Genomic DNA, 19602 nt, shown 5'->3' with positions numbered 1-19602 from the left:
GGGTTTATGAGCTTTTCCTTCTGCTAAGGGCTTTTCACAGTATCTAGCTTCTTGTATATTTGTCCAAATCACAGCATTTAAGCCTTAATGTGTTCAATCTTCTTCTTTCTATGAATTGTCTTATTCTATGAATTATAACCTCTTTTCTTAATGTGTGTTTTGATTTTCATTTTTTATTTTGGCGTGTGCTTGAAAGTATTTGTGATTTACTCTTTTTCATTGAACATATTTATTGTTTCCATTGGATTTGCTGTTGTGATTGTTTGCCTTAATACATTTTGACGTTGCATTTTGTGTGATTCTATAGTACAGTGTGCAGTTGTTTTCGGTTTGTTGGTCACTCGGACGTTGCCTGTTCTCTACTCCCCGCCCACACCACACGTACCTTATCCATCACTGCAGGTTGTCTGTGTATGGCATCTCAGGCGAACATGGGCAAACACGGTGTAGGAAATGGCGGCTAGCCTTTTCTGCTCTTTCTGCTTGTCTGCATTTTGTGGGCCTTATCTGCATCATGTGGCCTGGACAAAACTGTCCTGAGGTTGTCACTGGTGCCTCAGAGGCACTCAGGGGCATCTGTACCCAAAGCATGGGGTCCTTCCATTTTATGGTGACATTTGTAAGGTTACTGGACAGACTTTGCCCCTTTACAGGAACCCTCAAACCCTTGACTGGTCTTAGCCCCTTTGGGGGGCTCCTCTTGTATGGCCCGGAAAGTAGACCCAAACAGGCTAACCTCGAACTTCGATATGGTTTTAGCCCCTTTTCTTTTAAGAGATCCTCGAACTCTGGTCTGGCGTTAGCCCATGTGTGGGGAACCTTACTGTTACTCCCTACCCCCTGGCAATCTGAGGACCACCAGTGACCCTGCAGTCTTAAGCAACCAATAGGAAGGAGTCTCAAAGGCCATTGTGAAGAAGGGCGTATCGTTTACCTGTAGTCTTCATTTTTACACAAAGAACTCCTGATGGTGCGGCGGGGTGGGGTGGCCTAGCAAAGACCCCCTCCCTCCTTAGAAGATATGATATGATATGATAGTTTATTTATAACGCGCTTAACGAACCTGTGGTGCTCCGTGTCGTCTTGCTTCCAAGGCGAGCATGTTGCCCCTGAACTATCCTCCAGAGACAGAAGTCACCTGATGAGTGACCTAACTGAAAGGGCATCATAGGACCAACAGTGGTTCAGTCTCTGGGAGTGTGGATCCCTCCCAGGAATCTGGCAGCCACAACTGATGCAAGCATCCTATCCGGAATAAGGCCAACAAAACAAACAAAAACCGTAATTTCAACCAAACCCACACATACATGGAGAATATACATGCTACTCAGACAAGCTGATAAATATACCTGGCAGACCTTAATTAGGACGAACATTCCTAACCCTCCTGCACCCCAATACTGTGTGCATGGTAAATGTCCCGAAATTCATGGAAGGCCAATTGGAACCCTTAGACTCTCTGGCCAACAAATGCATACACTGGATTAGAGACAAGAGAGGATGTTGTGATGTTATTTGCCAAGACACATTTAGGTGCAGCAGGCTTTAAGATCCCGCCAATCCAAGAGTAGATTTTAAATGCTTGGAACTTACACACACTTAGTGAATGCCTACTGGTGATATAATATTGATCACTTCATACTGAAGGCATGGAGATTCAGTTAAGACCTAGTCCCCCTTCTGCAAGAGACAGTGAACCAAAATCTACCACGGATACCCTGAGAACGTTGCCACTTCCCCCAAACCAACAACCCATTGTGGCACAGAGAACAAACTGTACAAACACCAATAGTAATACGGGAGTGGATACTGATGGGGGATTGGATGAGACAGATTGACAGATCGTAAGGGGCGAGCGGGATATGACATCTCTGTGCCCCTCCCCGCTGGACCATGCTGATCTTCAATTTCTGCCATGGAACATTGCAGGCCTTTAGATTGCAACTTGTGACAATTTATTCAGCGGCATAATATCGTCCTTTTTCAAGAAACTTGAAGTATCCACGAGGTACCATTTCAGGGGTTTATGTCCTACTCAATATGTGACCTCAAATGAGGGCGGTACACCAAGTGGAGGCCTCGCTACTTGGGTTAATATAAGTTTTAATGCAGTAGTACACAGCCCTACTCTAGATAGCCCTGAACTCTTGGAGTTGCGTGCTAACGGTCACAGACTGTTAGTTTTAAACTTCTATTACAAAACCTCAAGAGACGTTGGTAGGCATTTGTTGAGGCAAGTAACCCAGACAACTCAACTCCACTCTGAATGCACAAAGCAATATTTGTAGGGGTTCTAGGGCTTGGACTAGGTGGACTAGCCCTTATGGGGCTAGCGTTTTCCTTTCGGCCATGCTCTAAACACGTTCTGCTCCTTGTGCTACCCTCGAGAACAGGCAGCTCTGGGATGTGATCTGAACGATCACTGCTGCAGGTCACATTTCTGCGAGTATTCCATGTGAATACAATAACTGGGACACTTTCTAAAGGTGTCCGCTTTCGTCTTCTGAGTGGAAGCTTGACTAGCAAGAGGATCTGAGGTATCACTTATAATCTTCGACCTGGCGTTACGCCACAATCAGGATGTAACTGGCCCCGGTCCGTTGTTTATTGCGGGGCTCTTGTGGAGAGCATGGTCCCCATCTAGCAGCTTCAATACTATTTTTAACAGGTTTTTAACATTTTCGATAAGGCTCTGACAACAGAGGGAGGAGGGAAAGCCCATAACATGAGCACACATTACCACGCGCTCCTGCAAAACACCTGCCTCCGATGCATTTGTGCTGCAACTGGGCTGCAGCTGTGCTACAGGATACACGAGCCAACCTGCAATCCAAGCAGAGGAAACAGAACTAAACGAAGCAAACATGCATGTTCGATGACGTCGTGTATGCCTGAAAGTCAAAGCAATGTGGTTGAGTGGAAGCAGAGGGTTTACACCAACACGGGACATGAGCAGGTGCTAAAAACACTCACACGGTCAGCTGCACACCCACAGTGCCATGTGGAGTCCCCCTGATTCTGCCCCACCTTCAGGCTCAACGCTTACACTCTAACCACTGAGATAACAAAGCTATGACGAGGAGATGTCAGTGCTGCACTTATCTTTGGCAGTTCCCAGATGCACTAGTAACAAAGACCAGCCAGACTTTAGGGGCACTCTCAGAGGCACAGAGCTACCTACCTGTCCGTGGCTCGGTATAGTCTCTTTGAACGGTCCTTTATAGGCTGGTACTAATGGAAAGGTGGCCGAGGAACTTTGCTACCAACGCTAACAATCGCGACTGGGAGAAAGGCACCCACTGCTTGGTTTGCCAGCTGCCAGGAAGTCCCATTTGCAGCCACCAGCAGCCAGCCTGCAGTGCCACCCGCACATACCACTTTGTTCCATAGTGGGAAACAACGACATCAGGGTTGAAGATGAGGCTGATGAAAACCTAGCCAGCCTGGGGTATGGTGACTAGCATGATATGTGGCCACAACCACACCCCCCAAGTGACACAGGAAGCTAGGTGTGTTATCACAGGTTGTATCCCAGTGGTTCTTTCCCCCAGGCACCCACACTTCGGAAGCAGCAGCTCAGACCAAAGCCCAGCATTTACAGTCTGTGGAGGCAGGACAAGGAGTTACAAGATGGCCTCTGTAGTCAGCAGGTGATGATCATGCAGGGTGTCAGTATCTGACTGAGGGAGGTGGCGGGTGCTTTACTCAAACTTGAAAAAAAGGTAGATTACAAGATCCGGGTCCTTTGCAGCGCACTGACCCACCCACGGACCAGTGTAATTACCACACTGACCATAAGGTCATGGGCGATATGGAATAACAAGCTGAACATTTTGAGGTATGTCCTGCACCCTGGAGCAGCGGAAGTACAAAATGTCCCTAATGGCTGTTGGGTGTTGTCTGAGGCAGCAGCAGGCATTCTGGTAGTGTGGTGGACTTCCCCCCTCCCACTGGCTTTGGGAAACACAAAGAATGATACTAAAACTAATTAATTAATCTTTCATTGCGCGCCTAATATCGGAAACCAGTCTTTAAGCGCACGACCAGGATTCAAACGTATTTTGCTCGCGTTGTCTTTCTTCCAAGACATGGTCCATTAGCTATCCCCCAAGTCCTAACATGGAGTGTGGGATGGGTGTTAGGTATCGGAGGAATAGGGGCTGCAGAGTTTGTGATGGGTGTTGGTTTAGGGAGGAGGAAGCAGTGTCGCTGAATGATGGTTTTTGAGTTGGACAGAGGGGGTCAGCAATGTGATGGCTGTTGGGGTAGGGTGTTGAAAGTGTTTTGAGGGTAATGGATGTTGCATTAAGGAAGGGGAGCTGTGCATGGGGATTTTAGTTGTGTGATGTGTGTCTGGTTGGTGAGAAGGTGAGAGGCATGGAATGGCTTTTCGGGTCTGGTGGTGTAAGGGTTTTGAGGGTAACGGGTGTCACAGTAGGGAAGGGGAATTAGGAATGGGGAGGTGTAAGGGATGTTGGTTGTGTGATGTGTTATAGGTTAGTCAGAGGGTGACAGGGATGGGATGGCTGGTGGCGTAGTGACGAGAAAAGGGATTTGGGACCATGGGTACTGCGTTAGAGAAAGGAAGAGGTGTTGGGAATGTGGGTTGTGAGAAGTGTGGTGGGTTACGGAAGTCACAAACTCAAACTCTTTCTCACCCAGGGTGGGCGATGTGTGTCCAGTAACTCTGCTTCTCATTTATATTGAGTTGAGTGGAGCCTGTTGACAGAGCGATACCTGCTGTCTATGCCCTCCAATTATTTTTTATGTGGAAACAAGCTTGTTTTGTATCTTTACATAACAGACAACATAATACAACAGAAATCAAAATGTAAGGAGTAGTGAATCAAATAATCGGGTGAGAGAAGAGTATTGTTAACATTTCCACGTGTTGGATAAGAAGAACGACCCCCCCCCATTAAGAGAGATTTCTCCTATGTCTTATTGCCGCACATGTTGGATGCCGCCTTGCAGCGGGCCGAACATTTCTGCAGTTGATCCAGCGATATAAGCGGGCTAAATATGCTTCTTTCACAGAAAAAAACAAGTTTCAATGTATTATTGCTGGAAAACAAGCGTAGGAGATTCTTTTCACGCCCCAGGTAGCAGTGACCTCCAAATATATCTGCACACACGCAGCGTTCCCTTTCCTTGCTTGTTCCCACCCATTGCCGTGGCCAGTGTCTCAATACAGCAGTGACTTTCCAATCCCAGGCAACGGGTGGACGCTGGGTTGCTAATGCAGATGACAAGTAGGGCGCGGAGCAAACACACATGTCATGCCAGCTTCTTTGTTGTTGCAGCTGGGGCCAATGTTGCGTAAGCATTGTAAATGGTGTGTCAATAATTATCACATTGTAATATATAGCTGGAATTTAAATTGGGCAGGTTTACGTGCCTATTTTGTAGCGGTAATCGTTCTATGTAAATCATTCATTTGAAAACTGTTGGCTAGTTCTGATGCTCAGTCTACACAATCTAAGGGCCATTATCCCATTCGATCAGAACCCACCCCGTGTCCATAAACCTAATAGCACATTATCAAAATAGCAAATATTGTATTACTTGTAGTGCTGAAGTTAAAAAAAAAAGTTAATTAGTGAGAAAAGAAAATAGGTATTTAGATTAGTACATTAATTGTGGTTTCATGTTGACATTTTTCAATAACAATGTTGACTTTCTGTCTTTTTACAGTAAGCATTTTAATCATAAACGTGGTTGTACTGGAACAGTTTTAGTATGAGAATGAATTAGATGTCATACAAAAGGGAATGGTTACACCAAGCCCAATGGCCGTATTGGGAGTTATGGGCTCTGAAAAATGGCAGGCTGCAGCGAGCAAGCGCGTTTAGAGAGGTGTACGGGCCAATAACTCCCAGTAAGGCCCAAAGGTGTGGTCTTTAATGCTATTGGCACACCCCTTTTTGTTTAAATTAACAAAGAAAAAAAAGCAATAGCTCCACCGCTGATCAAAAGCCTGAGAATGTTGAATTAGGTATTAAAAAAATGGTAAAGATCAAGTTGAACATTTTCAGGCTTTTGACCAACATGTGCAGATATTACTTTTTTGAAACTCCTCATTGCTGTTTGTTGTGTATTGGCAAAATATGCAAGGATCACATGCTAATGAGCATGTATGACCGGAGGGTGGAGAGGGCGTGGCTTCCAACACAACCCTGCCACATCTATCATGGGCAGCCCAGCAGAGGCGTGGAGCGGTGGTCTCGGGGAAGGTGACGAAGAATGGTCAGGCCGCATCTGCCAGGTGCGGTCCGGCAAAGATTACACTGGATGGAGGATGAGGCCAATACCCCCCAGGTAATGAAAGTGGGGGTTCAGTGTGGACTTCTCAGGTACCCAGGCTGTGTCTGTCAAGGATGACCAGTGGGTCGAGGAAACAAGCAGTGCAGGCGGTGGGGCTGTCCTCTGCGCAGCGCTACCAATAAGAGAAACCACAGCTCCTTGTGTGTCGCTATGATTCTTGGCTAATCAGCAATCTGTGCCAGTTCGTATAGCTTGCATACTAGGCAATCTTTATAGCACATTTACCTTTCAGTGTGGCGAGTTTAATTGAATGTTGCCCGTGAAAAATGATCCTCCCAGAGAAGTGTCTAATTGAAATAAATCTTATTGGGAAATGGCATTGCTGTTTCCTAAATGCAGAGAAATTATTTGTTATTTCGTAGTCTGCTTCTGAAGTCAGTAGTTTTTAATACATTCTGAGCATTATGATTGGCTGTGATGAGCTCATTAATCATCTTCATGTGCTTATAATGCATAATTCTGAGACATGGTAATCCGTTTGATAAATATGTCCGTCACATGGTGCTTAAAGTACCTTGTAACTAAATATTTATATTGTGAATGAAATTGTCATACTTGTACATACATGAACAATTGTTGCTTTAGGTAAACAAACCTCTGTTAAGGTAAGAATGGCAGAATCTGGGAAGGTCACCTACTCCATGTCCACTTAAGTAGGTTTGAAACAGGGGTGTATATTAGCCCCTACGTTATTCAATCTCTACTTGCCTCGCCTGTCCACTGAATTGCTTTCTGATAAGGGATTCCCGCCGACACTGGGCGAGCAATGGCTCAGCTATGCTGATGTTTTGATCTAAATGCACTGTATCCATAAGGGACTACAACTCTAGCTTAATCTCCATGACATCTACGCCCAGAAAAACGGCAGTAGCATAAATACCTCTAAGACCTAAGACTAAGATCATGATTTTTCATCCTGAAGGTAGGTAGTTGGGCAGAAAGTACATCTTGAGATTAAATCAAAAGGTGATAGAGACTGTTCCTCCTTTTAATTACTATGGGGTACTGATTGATCAGGATCTTAATTGCTATCTTCATTTAGAGAATATTGAATGCATGGTACGTCAACTCCTGGAAGCTGTTATTTCGTTTTCTGTAAATAAGTGGGTTTGCTCCATGAACTCATTAATTATTCTATATACTGGAGAATTATGTCAGCAATGATGTATGGAGTTGAGGTATGGGACACAAGATCCACAAAAGAACTTCAGCAGTTAGAAAGTTACCCTCTAAGGTCTATAACTAGGCCACCTGCAAGTTTGTCAGTGGAATTTCTGTATGCACGATCAGGAATAAGTAGTGGTTATTACGTAATACTGCAACGTCGAATCAACTTCTGTTGGAAGTTGATCACTTCTCCTCCTAATACCTTAATGAATACAACCATGAGAGAATACACGACTGACAAAATTGTCCTTAGGGGTATTACCATTGATTTGCTAATGATAGAGCCTAGTGGCTGGTGTAAACAACTTAAAATTGACCCTCTAAGTTTTATTAATACTAATTTTTAAACCCAGATAAAAAGGAGTATCATTGAACTCGATGGGGATCAACTCATGGGCGAAGTAGTCACTAAATCACACAGTGGTGACTATATTCAGTATATTCCTGAGCTAACGAAAATCCCACGATATTTGCTTCTGCATCCCAATAACACCATACAGGGAGACTACATGCATTTTAAATTTAACATTGTGGAAACCTTGGAAATGATTGGAACTAGAAAAAAGATCAACAGCGATTCAAGAACTTATAGACTCTGTGATACATCTAAGCTAGAACGTATTAAGCACCTATTATTATATTGTGAATGTCTAAATTCTATTTGCAGAAGACAATGGCTAGCATATGGAAATATGGACATCATTTCCTGCTCTAGGGACATATTATGGGATGTCTTTATGGAGGGAAACATTAGCTTGGTTTATCACATGACTACATTTTGGTATGACCACTTGTTCAACTCTATTGCTGAATTTGGGTTGATGTTCATACATTTGTCCTGTTGTTTTTAATGAGATTTGATATGTATATGTATAAAAAAATATTGTAATTGACTGTATTATACAATTTAAAACAAAAATATGAAACATGATTCCTTTGAATGGTGTATTTTATTTGCATTTCTTCGAAGGTCATAAGATAGCTGTAATGAAACAAATATGATCCCACAACCTTCCTCCTGATGTAACACCCTCCCTAATTGGCTTCTTCTTAATGTATGACCCTGAGAAAGACTATCTTTTGAGAAAGTAGGTTTATCCCCAACGTAGCACTGTGAGGGCCTGATTTTGAGATCTGTGTAAAATAAGAAAAGTGTCATTCCATGACGGAAAGACATGATTTTTGTTTGTTCCAAATTCTGTGCCAATTTTTTTAGAGAGGCACAGAATATTGAGCAAATATTAAAAGTGTCTTTCCTTCCTGAAATGACAGTTTTCTTATTTTACACGGCACTCAGAATCAGGCCCCGAGTCTATTTTCCCAATTACGGTACTGTCTCTTACCTTACTGTAATTTCCCGTAGCTTCCTAATTCCTATACTGTCTCTCCACATTGTGCTACTCACCTATAATGCATTCACTCCTACTCCTCCTGCTGCTTCTCTTGCTCACCTCTCCCCACACTTTCTCCAATCATGCTGCAACTTCCTCTTTTCCTATCCCTATTATAAAAAAACTCCCAACTTGAAACTCCCACTACTCCATTTCTCTTTCCCCTCCTTCCAACAAACAACGCTGGCAAGCTACCCATACCTCCTCCAACACCTATTCATCTCACCTGTCTTACTCTGAGACTCAACTTCTATACTCTTCCTTATCTTATCAACTGAACATTGCACTATGAAATGCTCAGTCTGTATGAAACAAAATGCCCTTTATCACTGACTACTTTCACCCGAGCTCTCCTCCCGAGACCTTTTTGCTATCACTAAAACCTGGATTTCTCTATCTGTCACTGCCACTCTGGTGGCCCTACATGACCCCAAACTAGTCTTTGTTCACTCTTCTCGAATGACTGGCAGAGGTGGTGGCCTCTGCCCCCCCTAGAAAGGAGGCCATGTCAGTGGTGTTATACACCACTGGTAACCAAGGACGTGGGGGGTGGATGTTACTCTTAACATTCAGCAGCAACCTCAGAGACATCATTCTGAGAGGCTGAATTGCAGGACGCCTGGCCAGGATTTGTTTTCTTGCCCTAGACAATGATTTATGCCCCACGCCATGAAAGTACAAATGACTAAGGATATGGGGGCCATTCACACCTCTAAGTGAGGTAGCACACATATTCAAGAAGGCCACCTACAACTATTTTCTCAAACCTAAAATTACAATTTTAGTTTCTGTAATTTCAAGTATGTTTATTTTTTGTGGTAATATAGTGGTTTTTCATATCATGCTTAATAAAATGGTTAACTATATCAAAAAATAAATGACAGGTAAAGTTGCTTGAAGACAGATTTCTGCAGAAGGTGCGTCAACTGACTGGGGGCCCTTACAAATGACATTCAAAGTATATATTCTGCTGCATTAACTACTTGAGTATAAGTGAAAAGATAAGGTTGGTAGTAACAAAAATGTAATTCTGGAGGGGAGAGAGTACAATCAAAAAGTGATACATGCAAGGCTTTGAATTAAACATTATCACTACCATTGCTCTGCGCAACATTCCATGCCATAATTCTGTAGTATGTCAGTGCAATTAGAGAAGGTGACAAGCCATTAGCAAATGACTTTTGGTGCTGCCACCAAAAGGAGCAGTTCAATCTCAATTGCTAGGCCGTGTTCCATCTGGACTGGAACACAAGCAACCATATGAATGTTTAGGCCCTGTGGTCTAGCAGTTTGGGAAGAGCTTGTGACATTAGTGACAGAGTCATGGCTGATATGCAAATGGTATGGAAGGCTGGCCAGAGCAATGACGGTGGTTCTAATTGATTCAGAGACTTTTTACCTATTAGGTACAACCAGAATGCATGCTGTGGAACACAGATAGGATGGCAATAAAATGTGAGGAGAAACACACATCCTATGGGTGTGTCTGGTCATTTACCCACCTAATGACTAGACGTGGCTATGTCAATGCCTCACCACCAAAAACCTAACCTTTCTAGAACTCTTTGAGCAAGCTCCATCACAAATTAACACCAAACGTCTTGCTGTATAGGGCCTACCACTGTTATATCTAAGCATTCTTTTGAGTGTTTAATTACCTCTGTAAATGAGCTCCTGGTGTAATAACATTCTCTTAATGTTTGTCTTCAGCCAGTTGATTTTATAAGCAATATATTTGTCAATGGCTCTGTGACTTGCTCTGAAATCCTGTCTTAAACAAGCAATCATGAAGCCAGCAGTTTTGTTAGCAGACATTTGCCAGGCAATGCCATGATATGCCCAGTTACTGGCACCATTTTCCAGCTGTTCCCATCTTATGTCCAGGTGGTACCCTTATGGCAGTGCCTGGCAAATGCCTATCCATCCCTAATCAAAAGCCCAAGACGTTGGCTTTGCCAATGCATTTTGGGTTCGGTTTGTCTCCCTCAGTGAATGTGTATATGCCCAGATGTGGGTGTCTTGCTTGCTACAACTAGGGAATCAAGCTGCACCTCACTGAGCAGGTCCAACAAGGCCCTACCTGAAAATGATGAGGCTAGGTTGGCAAGTATTGACCGGTTTCAGATCTTCTCATGTATACTTACCAGTGGGGCTCCGACCTAAATAGAATGTATCTTTGTTTGGAAGGAGTCTACTCTGACAGAACGTTTCATGATTCAAACTGATAAGTACGGACTTGATAACCTCATTCTGTTTGAACAACTTTGCAGAGTTTGCATGCAAACAGAGTATGTCGTGTGTGTTGTGGGGTTTGTTTGGAAAGTATGATGTAAATCCTGGGTGCTGGGTGTTTAGGCAGTGCCGGAAATGAAACATGAACACCCGTAAAATAACAAAAAAGAAGAGCGTTTTCTATAATGTTGTGGTCAAAGTATAAAATGTGTACATCTTTTATAACTAAAAAGCAGTATTTAAATATTTTCTAAAGAGTGCAATCAGAGGTGGATTTAACATTTGGACAAGGGACAAATGCCAATGCCCCCCTGCCCTACTCTCTCCCCTCAAATACAAACAGCCAGGGCTGATCAGGCTCTACCAGTGAGATCCTATCTTTTTAATGTGTTTCAGAGGAAGATTATTTACAAAAGGTAGTGGTTAGAAATAAGAAAAGGTAAAAAGGCAGTGACCATTGCTGTGCCACTTTAAAAAAAATTATATAGGATTTTAAGAAGCTATTTAAGTGTGATTGTTGGGTGATTAGTAAGTAAGGGGATACAGAACAAGCTCTGTGAAACAATAACCTTGTCATGCATTTCATTTCACTTTGTGTCTGTATAAGTTCTTTTTTAAGTTCTCATTAATTTCTATGCTGGAGCTTGTAGGCATCCATTCAGGATGGGGAAAATAAAGCTACAGTCATAGAGGATCATGTTGAGCTGCAGGATTTTGTATGATTTGACAGGTGAAGTTTGAGAGCAGATCAAACTTAACAAGTTCCCCCTGCCAAATCCAATTGGTAGTCAACCAACATGTATTTTTACGTTGGCAGAAAACCAATAGGTCCTTATGGGACTTGCCCGACCTTTACACCTGAAAAAAGCATGAGAGTCCAAAATAATCCATTTTGGATGGCTCCCCCAATCGTTAATTGTGCAAGTTATTTACACTTTTCCAGACACATAGTGGTAAAGTAAATAGCAAACGTGATTTTCGCCTGTGTTTTACTCTTTACTTTTCCAGTACTTGCTGGAAATGATGAAAATTAATGAATGGCCGCATTTGCAAAAATGGGCAATCAGGAGAATTCTGATCAGTGCAATTTAGGATTCAAAACAAAATGCCCCCCTTAATCTTTTCATAAACATGTTTCTACAATGATGAATAGATTGTCAGGTTGGTTTATCATGTGACTTTTTTTTAAAGTAATCTGTATACAATTTACTATTATTTTAGTTATTCAGAGTCAAACTTCAACACATATTTGTAGCAACTTGAGCTTGGAAAATGTGTGGTCACGTATCTAAATTTCAGGCTAGGGTCAAATTATGGCTTTGCCATTTCACCAAAGTGTGCGATCCTGGGCATATTGTTTAATTTCACTATGCCTTACCTGTTAAAATTAGGTGCCCCTAGAACTGATTCAGTTCGCATTATAAGCTATTCCAAAAAGCCTAACTTGTGGTTTAATAGATGGGCAGCACAGGCATTAGGACACACACACATCTAACTTTGAAAATATCCGGGCCACATTTATTGAACACAATTGTGTCAGTCAATAGCAAATCAAAAAAAACACATCAAACAAAGAATCATCATGGACAATTCCATATTGTAACCAGTATGTCAACAGTGTGTACCAGCCGTAGCACTCACTTGCACTCTCAACGCAATTGAAATGTGCTGCACAAATGCAACAAAAAATAACATTTTTTGTTTCAAATGTAATTGTTGACATGAACCATTGATGGGAGACATTCAGAATGGGACTACTGTATGGGTTCAGTTGGAAAGAAGGGGGGGGAAGGAGTTTGTGGAATGGGTGCTTGAAGAGAGGTTTCTATACATGTGTATGTTATTGGAGGATATGTTATTGTGCTCAAAATATTGTTAAGATCAACAAGACTACCTGTATTGAATGGACATGGTATATTCTGTTCTTGAAATTGAAAGAATTTTGAATTTTTAAAAATTTTTGTAGGAATCAAAATCTCCTAGTCCTTGCTTCAGTATTCTGGGTGGGGGTCTATCTTTCACAACAAGATGGAGGGACCACAATCATCTCCTTCGGGGCCTGCTGGGAGTAGCCACAGTGCTCAGGAAGGTATTTTTGGGCGGACACCATCTGAGATGGTAAAAAGACTGGGGGCCTAACTGCTCAGCCCTCTCAAAGGAGGAGGAGGCATCACCCTCAATTCTCCCAAACCAGCCCAGGAAAGGCATGCTGGGTGCTGGTGTGAATAGGTGGGAGGGGAGGTAAATGAAAACTGTGGTTAGGGCAGCTAAAGGAAGGTGACTCGATGGTGAAAGGTGAAGGAGGATCAGATATAACAGAAAGGGGAGAGTAGATGGGAAGGGAAGATAGGTAGATTGATGTTGCAACACTACTTTACTTTTTTGCTGGATCACGGATCTGTGAAATCAGGATCAACACCAGCACTTTGTTGAGGGTACTCCTAGACCCACACCCAATGGAATATGGGCACCCCTGATCAAAACCCTGGCCCACCCAGATCAAATTTCCTGGAGCCTGGTGCATGCACACGAGAAATCAAGTCTGCTCAGCTCGTCTGTGGGGCTCAGTGGAGCCCTGGCAAAGCCTCACCTCTTGATCAGTTTACTGAGGTTGCCGGGATTGTTTAAAGCCCTTGGCACAGGGTTATGCACCTGCTCCCAGCTATGTTTGAGTCGCCCTAAACCCAAGATGGCATCACAAATGGTAATTTGTGGGAGTTGTATGAGGTTTGGGGTGGGCAAAAGGTGTGCAGACTTCCCGTGAATGCCTGATCATTTCAGACAGGGCAGCCTCCATGCAGGGCTACTGTGCCTTCTGCTGGAACACCGCCTGCAGACTTAACTTGAACAAGAACATTGGTGTAAGCAGGGCAAGAACCCAACCAAGACAATCCTTATTTCCATGTTTCTCAGGCATAGAAGCGCAGGGAAAGGAAACGAACACGCATATAACAAAAGAATCAGGGACTGGGCAGTGCAGGTCACATCCGCCGCCATGTGAAGAATGAGGGGTTTATAGGTTGTGGTGGCCCTGCACTGGAAAGGGCTATGAGCTGAAGAGCAGAGCCAGAAATAAGAACAAGTTGGCCTGGAGCCACGGAGAAGATCTTTTTTCCTTATGATTGAAAAATCGTCTGTGAAACACTTGTGTAAAACATTTAAGCATGCTTCCTACCTTCCGAAATATGGTCATTGTTTTGTGCTGCAGAGAGGGGGTTCAGAGAAGAATGATTACTTCTTCCACTCCCCATCCGACGGGCCATTCAGATCCACCTGCATTACCTCCACAATCGTATTTCTATGAGGTTTGTGATGTAGTGAACTCCTATATAATCTGCTGGGTATAGACACCTTCTAAAAGCAGATTGCATAGGAATCCACTGTAAATGCTGGTTGCCATGCGTAAATGACAAGCAACATTTACACAATTTGCACTATGAGGTGCAAAAAGAAAAAGAAAAGGCCGCTTTTTCACTACTTCCTTTTGCTCTTTGCAATGTCACTGACGAAAACTGCATGACAGGGACCCTTTTGAACTTAATTGCAAACATACCAGGCCTCTTCCCTGCAATTTATGAGATCTTAGAAAATGACCTCCAAAGTGAAAGATGATTTAGTGCAGTAAAATTGTATGTATTTATATAAAGGGGGTGGGGGGCTGTGCTCTTTTGATCACAAAATAACATACACTAGATAAGAAATCAGATTTGATGGGAAGTGGTGAGCTTCTTACAATGGGGTGAGTTTGAGGGACATTCTGGCCAGGTTGTGGAGGCGAGTAAATTGAACAGCCACTGTGGACAATACATAAGTAGACATACATAGATTAGGGACAATAAACATTGGACATTTTTAAGTTCAGCTAGGCAGTACAGCAAGCTGTGCTCAGGATGTGACCATGATGGGTGAAGTGCTAGAATGGAGGCAGATGAACATAGGGACAGAGGCAGGTTAGAGGCGAGGGAAAAATGTTAGCTAGTGGGCAGATGAGAGATAGGTTAAAAGGGTAACTCTGAGGCGAGGAGGCAGGCTTTTAGTTTTGGTTTTGAATAAATCCATGTGGACTGTTTCTCAGATGTCAGGGGGAAGAGAATTCCATGCAAGTGGAGCAAGAAGAGAGAAGGAGCGGAAGCAAGAGGAAGCACAGGGAGGGTGAGGAGCCACAAGGGCAATCGAGGAGGCAGAGCAGAGATTACGCTATGGCTTGTAGAGTTGGATAGAGGAGAGTAGATACAGTGGTGTCTTGCCATAGATAGATGTATGGCTTAGGACGCACTCTGTTACTACAGCACATCAATAGTAAAGAGCGAGTGCACAGGAGAAATGTGATGGTGGATGGGTTCTATGTTCTTTCATCAACTGACGTTTTGTCAATGTTTTTTTTAAATATCTTTTTTTTAAACTCATCAAATTTTTATTTTTTTATTTTTGGGGGCTGGGGGAGGAGGGTTCCCCCAAAACTCCCCTCCCCGTCCCTATTATTTTTCATGTATTCACGACCACCCGCTACCTCTTATAGGTACTTCCCCACCCCCTGCTATACTTTTCGATTAGTTTTTTTAAAATAAAAGTTTGATTAAAAAACATTTAAAAAATGCAGTTTATGAAAGAACGGTATATTGGTGGATGCCTGTCTGCACAGGTGTAAACCTGGCCGTAGCGCCCAGACACCCGACTTACGGCTTTCCTTTGCTGAGACACCCGCGTGGTTGCTTTTTTATTATTTATTTATTATGCATTTGTAAGGCGCAAATACATCAAGAAATTGTTTTTCAAAGTGGCCACTGGACAAAGGGGTGTGAACATGGGAATAAAGGAAAATAGAATAAATTGATGAACAGGAAAGGGGCAAACCTACTACACCTTGTGATCATTCAGAACGTGCAAGTGCAGGGAGAGAGAGAAGGGTCGGGGAAGGTGGGATGGGCTAGGAGTTCCACAGAGGGAAGTGCCAAGGAGTCTGTTGCGTGCAACCGTAAGTGACTAGCAGAGATAGCTTGGTACAGAGTGATCACCTGCCAATAAAAAGTGCAGGCCAGTGACAACACAAGCCAGTTGGTACCCGAAAACAAGTGCTGGGATGGGGTGAAAGGCGAAGGGTGATTGGGCGGAAGGCCGGGACCCAGAGGACACATAAGGTCGCAGGCCACCAATCTCAGCAACTGTGGGATATTTGCATGAAAGCGAGAGGGGAAAGGAGGAGGTGACGAGGAAAGTCTTGAGGAGCTTCCGGAATTTGAGTAGATCCGGCTCAAGATGAAAAAGAAGGGGGAGGCTGTCCCAGAGGAGGGAGTCAGCCGAGGAGAGAGATCTGCCACCAGCTTGCTGCTTAGAAAAGTGCCTGACACACATAGAACTGGAGCCAGAGGAGCGTAAAGATCTGGAAGGAAAGTATTTGGTTAAAGCAAGTTGTAGATAGATTGGTCCTCAGCCCCAGACAGCCTTATGGATGATGCAGAGGGATTTGAATTTGATCCTTGCAGCAACCAGGATCCAGTGGAGGGACTTTGAGACACAGTTGAACCACAAGAACTCACTGATTTCCCATTTCAATCGAGGGCATAGCAGATTCATGGAGGCAGGCCATTGTTAACTTAATTTTTCACTTCACTCCCAGCACCATGATGTGAAGCATTTAGGATGTGATTAAAACCTATATTTATTCTCTTTACATGGGACACCGATGCCAAAACCTTTCACTTAGCAGCGAAGTGCAATTTAAATATGTTACCTACAAAAAAAGAGACGTTTAGGTTGCTTGTGATTTTTTGTAAAGAGCGTAATGTTGGTAGCATTTTGAGCTTCAAAAATCGAAATATCCAAAGCCGTGTGTACTTATCACGTAGCAATGCAAAGTACAGATATTGGGCTACAGTAACTTAGTAGTGTTTGACCAACAACCTGACAAATGGTAGAAAATACATGTTATTTGTAAAGCTATCTGACAAATATCAGGAATTGTATTATTTCAGTATCCAAGCCAATAGCATTATTTGACAGGCACCTTGTATTTTAAGGATTTGAGTCTTAATTCAATGGTATTTGTGAGGCCCCGCCCAGCACTATTGAGGCCACGCCCACAAATACAACTGCTATGCCATTTTGGTTCATTGCTCCCTCATTCCCCACCTTTCACATTCCCCATTCATCTGCCACTTTCTAAGACTCTCTCCTGAGGTTGAGCATTTACCATACCGGACCGGATTCAGAAAGGCTGAGCTCATTATAAGTTCCCTGGAATTCCGCTGCTAATTCCGTCAGAATACCGGGGTAATACCATACTATCTCTGCCACCCGATATCCTGGTATTACCGAAATATTATGAGTGGTGGAGATGCTGGTAACTCCCCATTCCATGCAGCCCGATAGGACTCCATGGGATGAAGTTGCCTAAATCACCGGCACTGTTAGTAGCGGTGCTGGTGATTTAGGCCTTTATCTGCCCTGGAGGTACCTGATCTACCGGCAGGTCATGCCTGCTGGTAGATCACAGCCCCTACTGGCAGCCTTGGAATTGGCGGTCCGGAAAGGTGCTGGGATATGTTACCAGCACTTTATTTCCGGACTGGGCAACTCGTTATGAAGGCCAATGTGCCAGGATTTATCAGGAATAACCAGACCATAAGCTGCACTGTCCATAGAAAGTGTTACTGTGAGGTATTGTCATCTGGCAAGAGTGCAAAGCCCTGGCTTTTTGATTTTTGATTTTTAGTACTTAAAATGATGCAGGTGATTCCTTGTCCAAAGGGGTAATCTACTAACCAGTTCCCCCTTTGTCGCAACATCACCCTAAAAGCATAGTGCACTTGTGCCCTACGGCATCAGTAGCCTGATCTGCAGCACCCGCTCTCTGTGTTGCACAGAGCAGGTTCAAAGGTCACAAGATTCCCACTTGACCACCGCTGTGACAGCAAAGTCACTGCAACACAGAGGCAAAATATAATGCCCCTGTACCCAAACTATGACTATCATGAGTACCCCATGCTGGTGGCAGGGTGATCTCTAAGAATAAAATGTGCCTGACTTTAGGCATAGTGCATGCAGACACTTATGATCGTGACCGCACAAACCAATTGATATTGCAGATGTGTCCGCTCCTTTGAGTCAGCTCTGCTGAGGAAGTGAATGTGCATTATGGTCAGATTAGCCGATACGGCCACCCAGCAGGACAGAAACCCAGAGGACCCAGCCTCACTTTGATTCTCTTTGTGGGGGCCGGTAACCCCCTCCCCTAGAGACCGCCACAAAGCAGAAAGTGGACCCTGGGCCCAGGTATCAAAGGAGCACACCCATTCAGGAGGAGGAGTCTCAAACCAGGGTGCTGCAAATGTGTTTTGTTGTCAGTAGGAGGTAATGGGCGGGAGTAGGATAGTCAGGAGTGCTCTGGACAATGGACTGGACAATGGAGGAAGCCTTCCACCACCTTGTTTCTCGCTGACTCTCTTTCCCTTTCCTGTTTTCTACCAGCAGGCATGACCTGCCAGTAGATCAATAAGGCAAAGTCCACTACCACTCGGAGAAGAGACTGGTCCCTTAAAGCAGACTAGCTTTACACCAATCACCTGAGGACTTGTGCCCTTAAAAGATAGAGTCTCTCACCCCGTCAACAGAATACCTTCAATTCCTTGAGGATCCTTTAAGGTTGAAGAGACATTCTTGGGACTCTTACCTGGACTTTGTTTGGGACAATTGCACTGACCAAAGCACTCCGCCGGAGATGAAGAAGGAGCTGTGAAAGACAAAAGAAAAATCTATCCCTGACTACTCCCAGGGCCTATTAGAAGTGACCAATGCTGTTGAACAGTACCAACCAATCTGCAACAGATCTTATATGCAAGAACAGCAGACCCTGAAGTGGAGTATCCTGTCCTCAAGCCTCACAGCAACCTGGAGGGTCAGACCAGCCAAAGCTCCCTGTTCACCCACACCAAACAGGTTGCTCCGTGTCCCTGCATCCTAAACGAGAGGTAAGGCGCTGGTTCTGGTATCTGTGTTCCTCCACCCAGCCCAACGATTGCACTGCATCTCCATCCGCCCAAAACGGAATTGCGTTCATGGCAGATACCAAACTGTATCTCTGGAGGGTCACTCACCAATCCTACCCGAAGGATACCACATGACTCAACCCAGCTAGCCTCATTGCTTGCACCTCAACGCCCCCTTGATCACCACTTCCTGACCGTCGCCCACTGACTCGACATGCTGCAGCATCACTCGCTGACATCTTCCAGCAGCTAAAGGCTGATTCGGCCAGGCCAACACTGGAGCATTCTTGGGACCGCTCTGACCTGCAGCACTTGAACAACCTCTGTTCAACTGCACCAATCACCTACATTCGCCCCTGCTCAATGCCGGTTTGCTGCCAGGGCATCCGTGATCCTTCGTGCCTGACTGAGCCTGATCAGCTTGCATTGTCGTTCAACCGGGTCTGACACATTAGCCCACCAAGAACCAAATTCAGGTACTGTGACACTGAACTGCTTTCACT

This window comes from Ambystoma mexicanum, chromosome 6p (genome assembly GCF_040938575.1).
Source record: "Ambystoma mexicanum isolate Mex_15411 chromosome 6p, UKY_AmexF1_1, whole genome shotgun sequence".
Taxonomy (NCBI): Eukaryota; Metazoa; Chordata; class Amphibia; order Caudata; family Ambystomatidae; genus Ambystoma; species Ambystoma mexicanum.
This window is presented reverse-complemented; position numbering follows the sequence as displayed.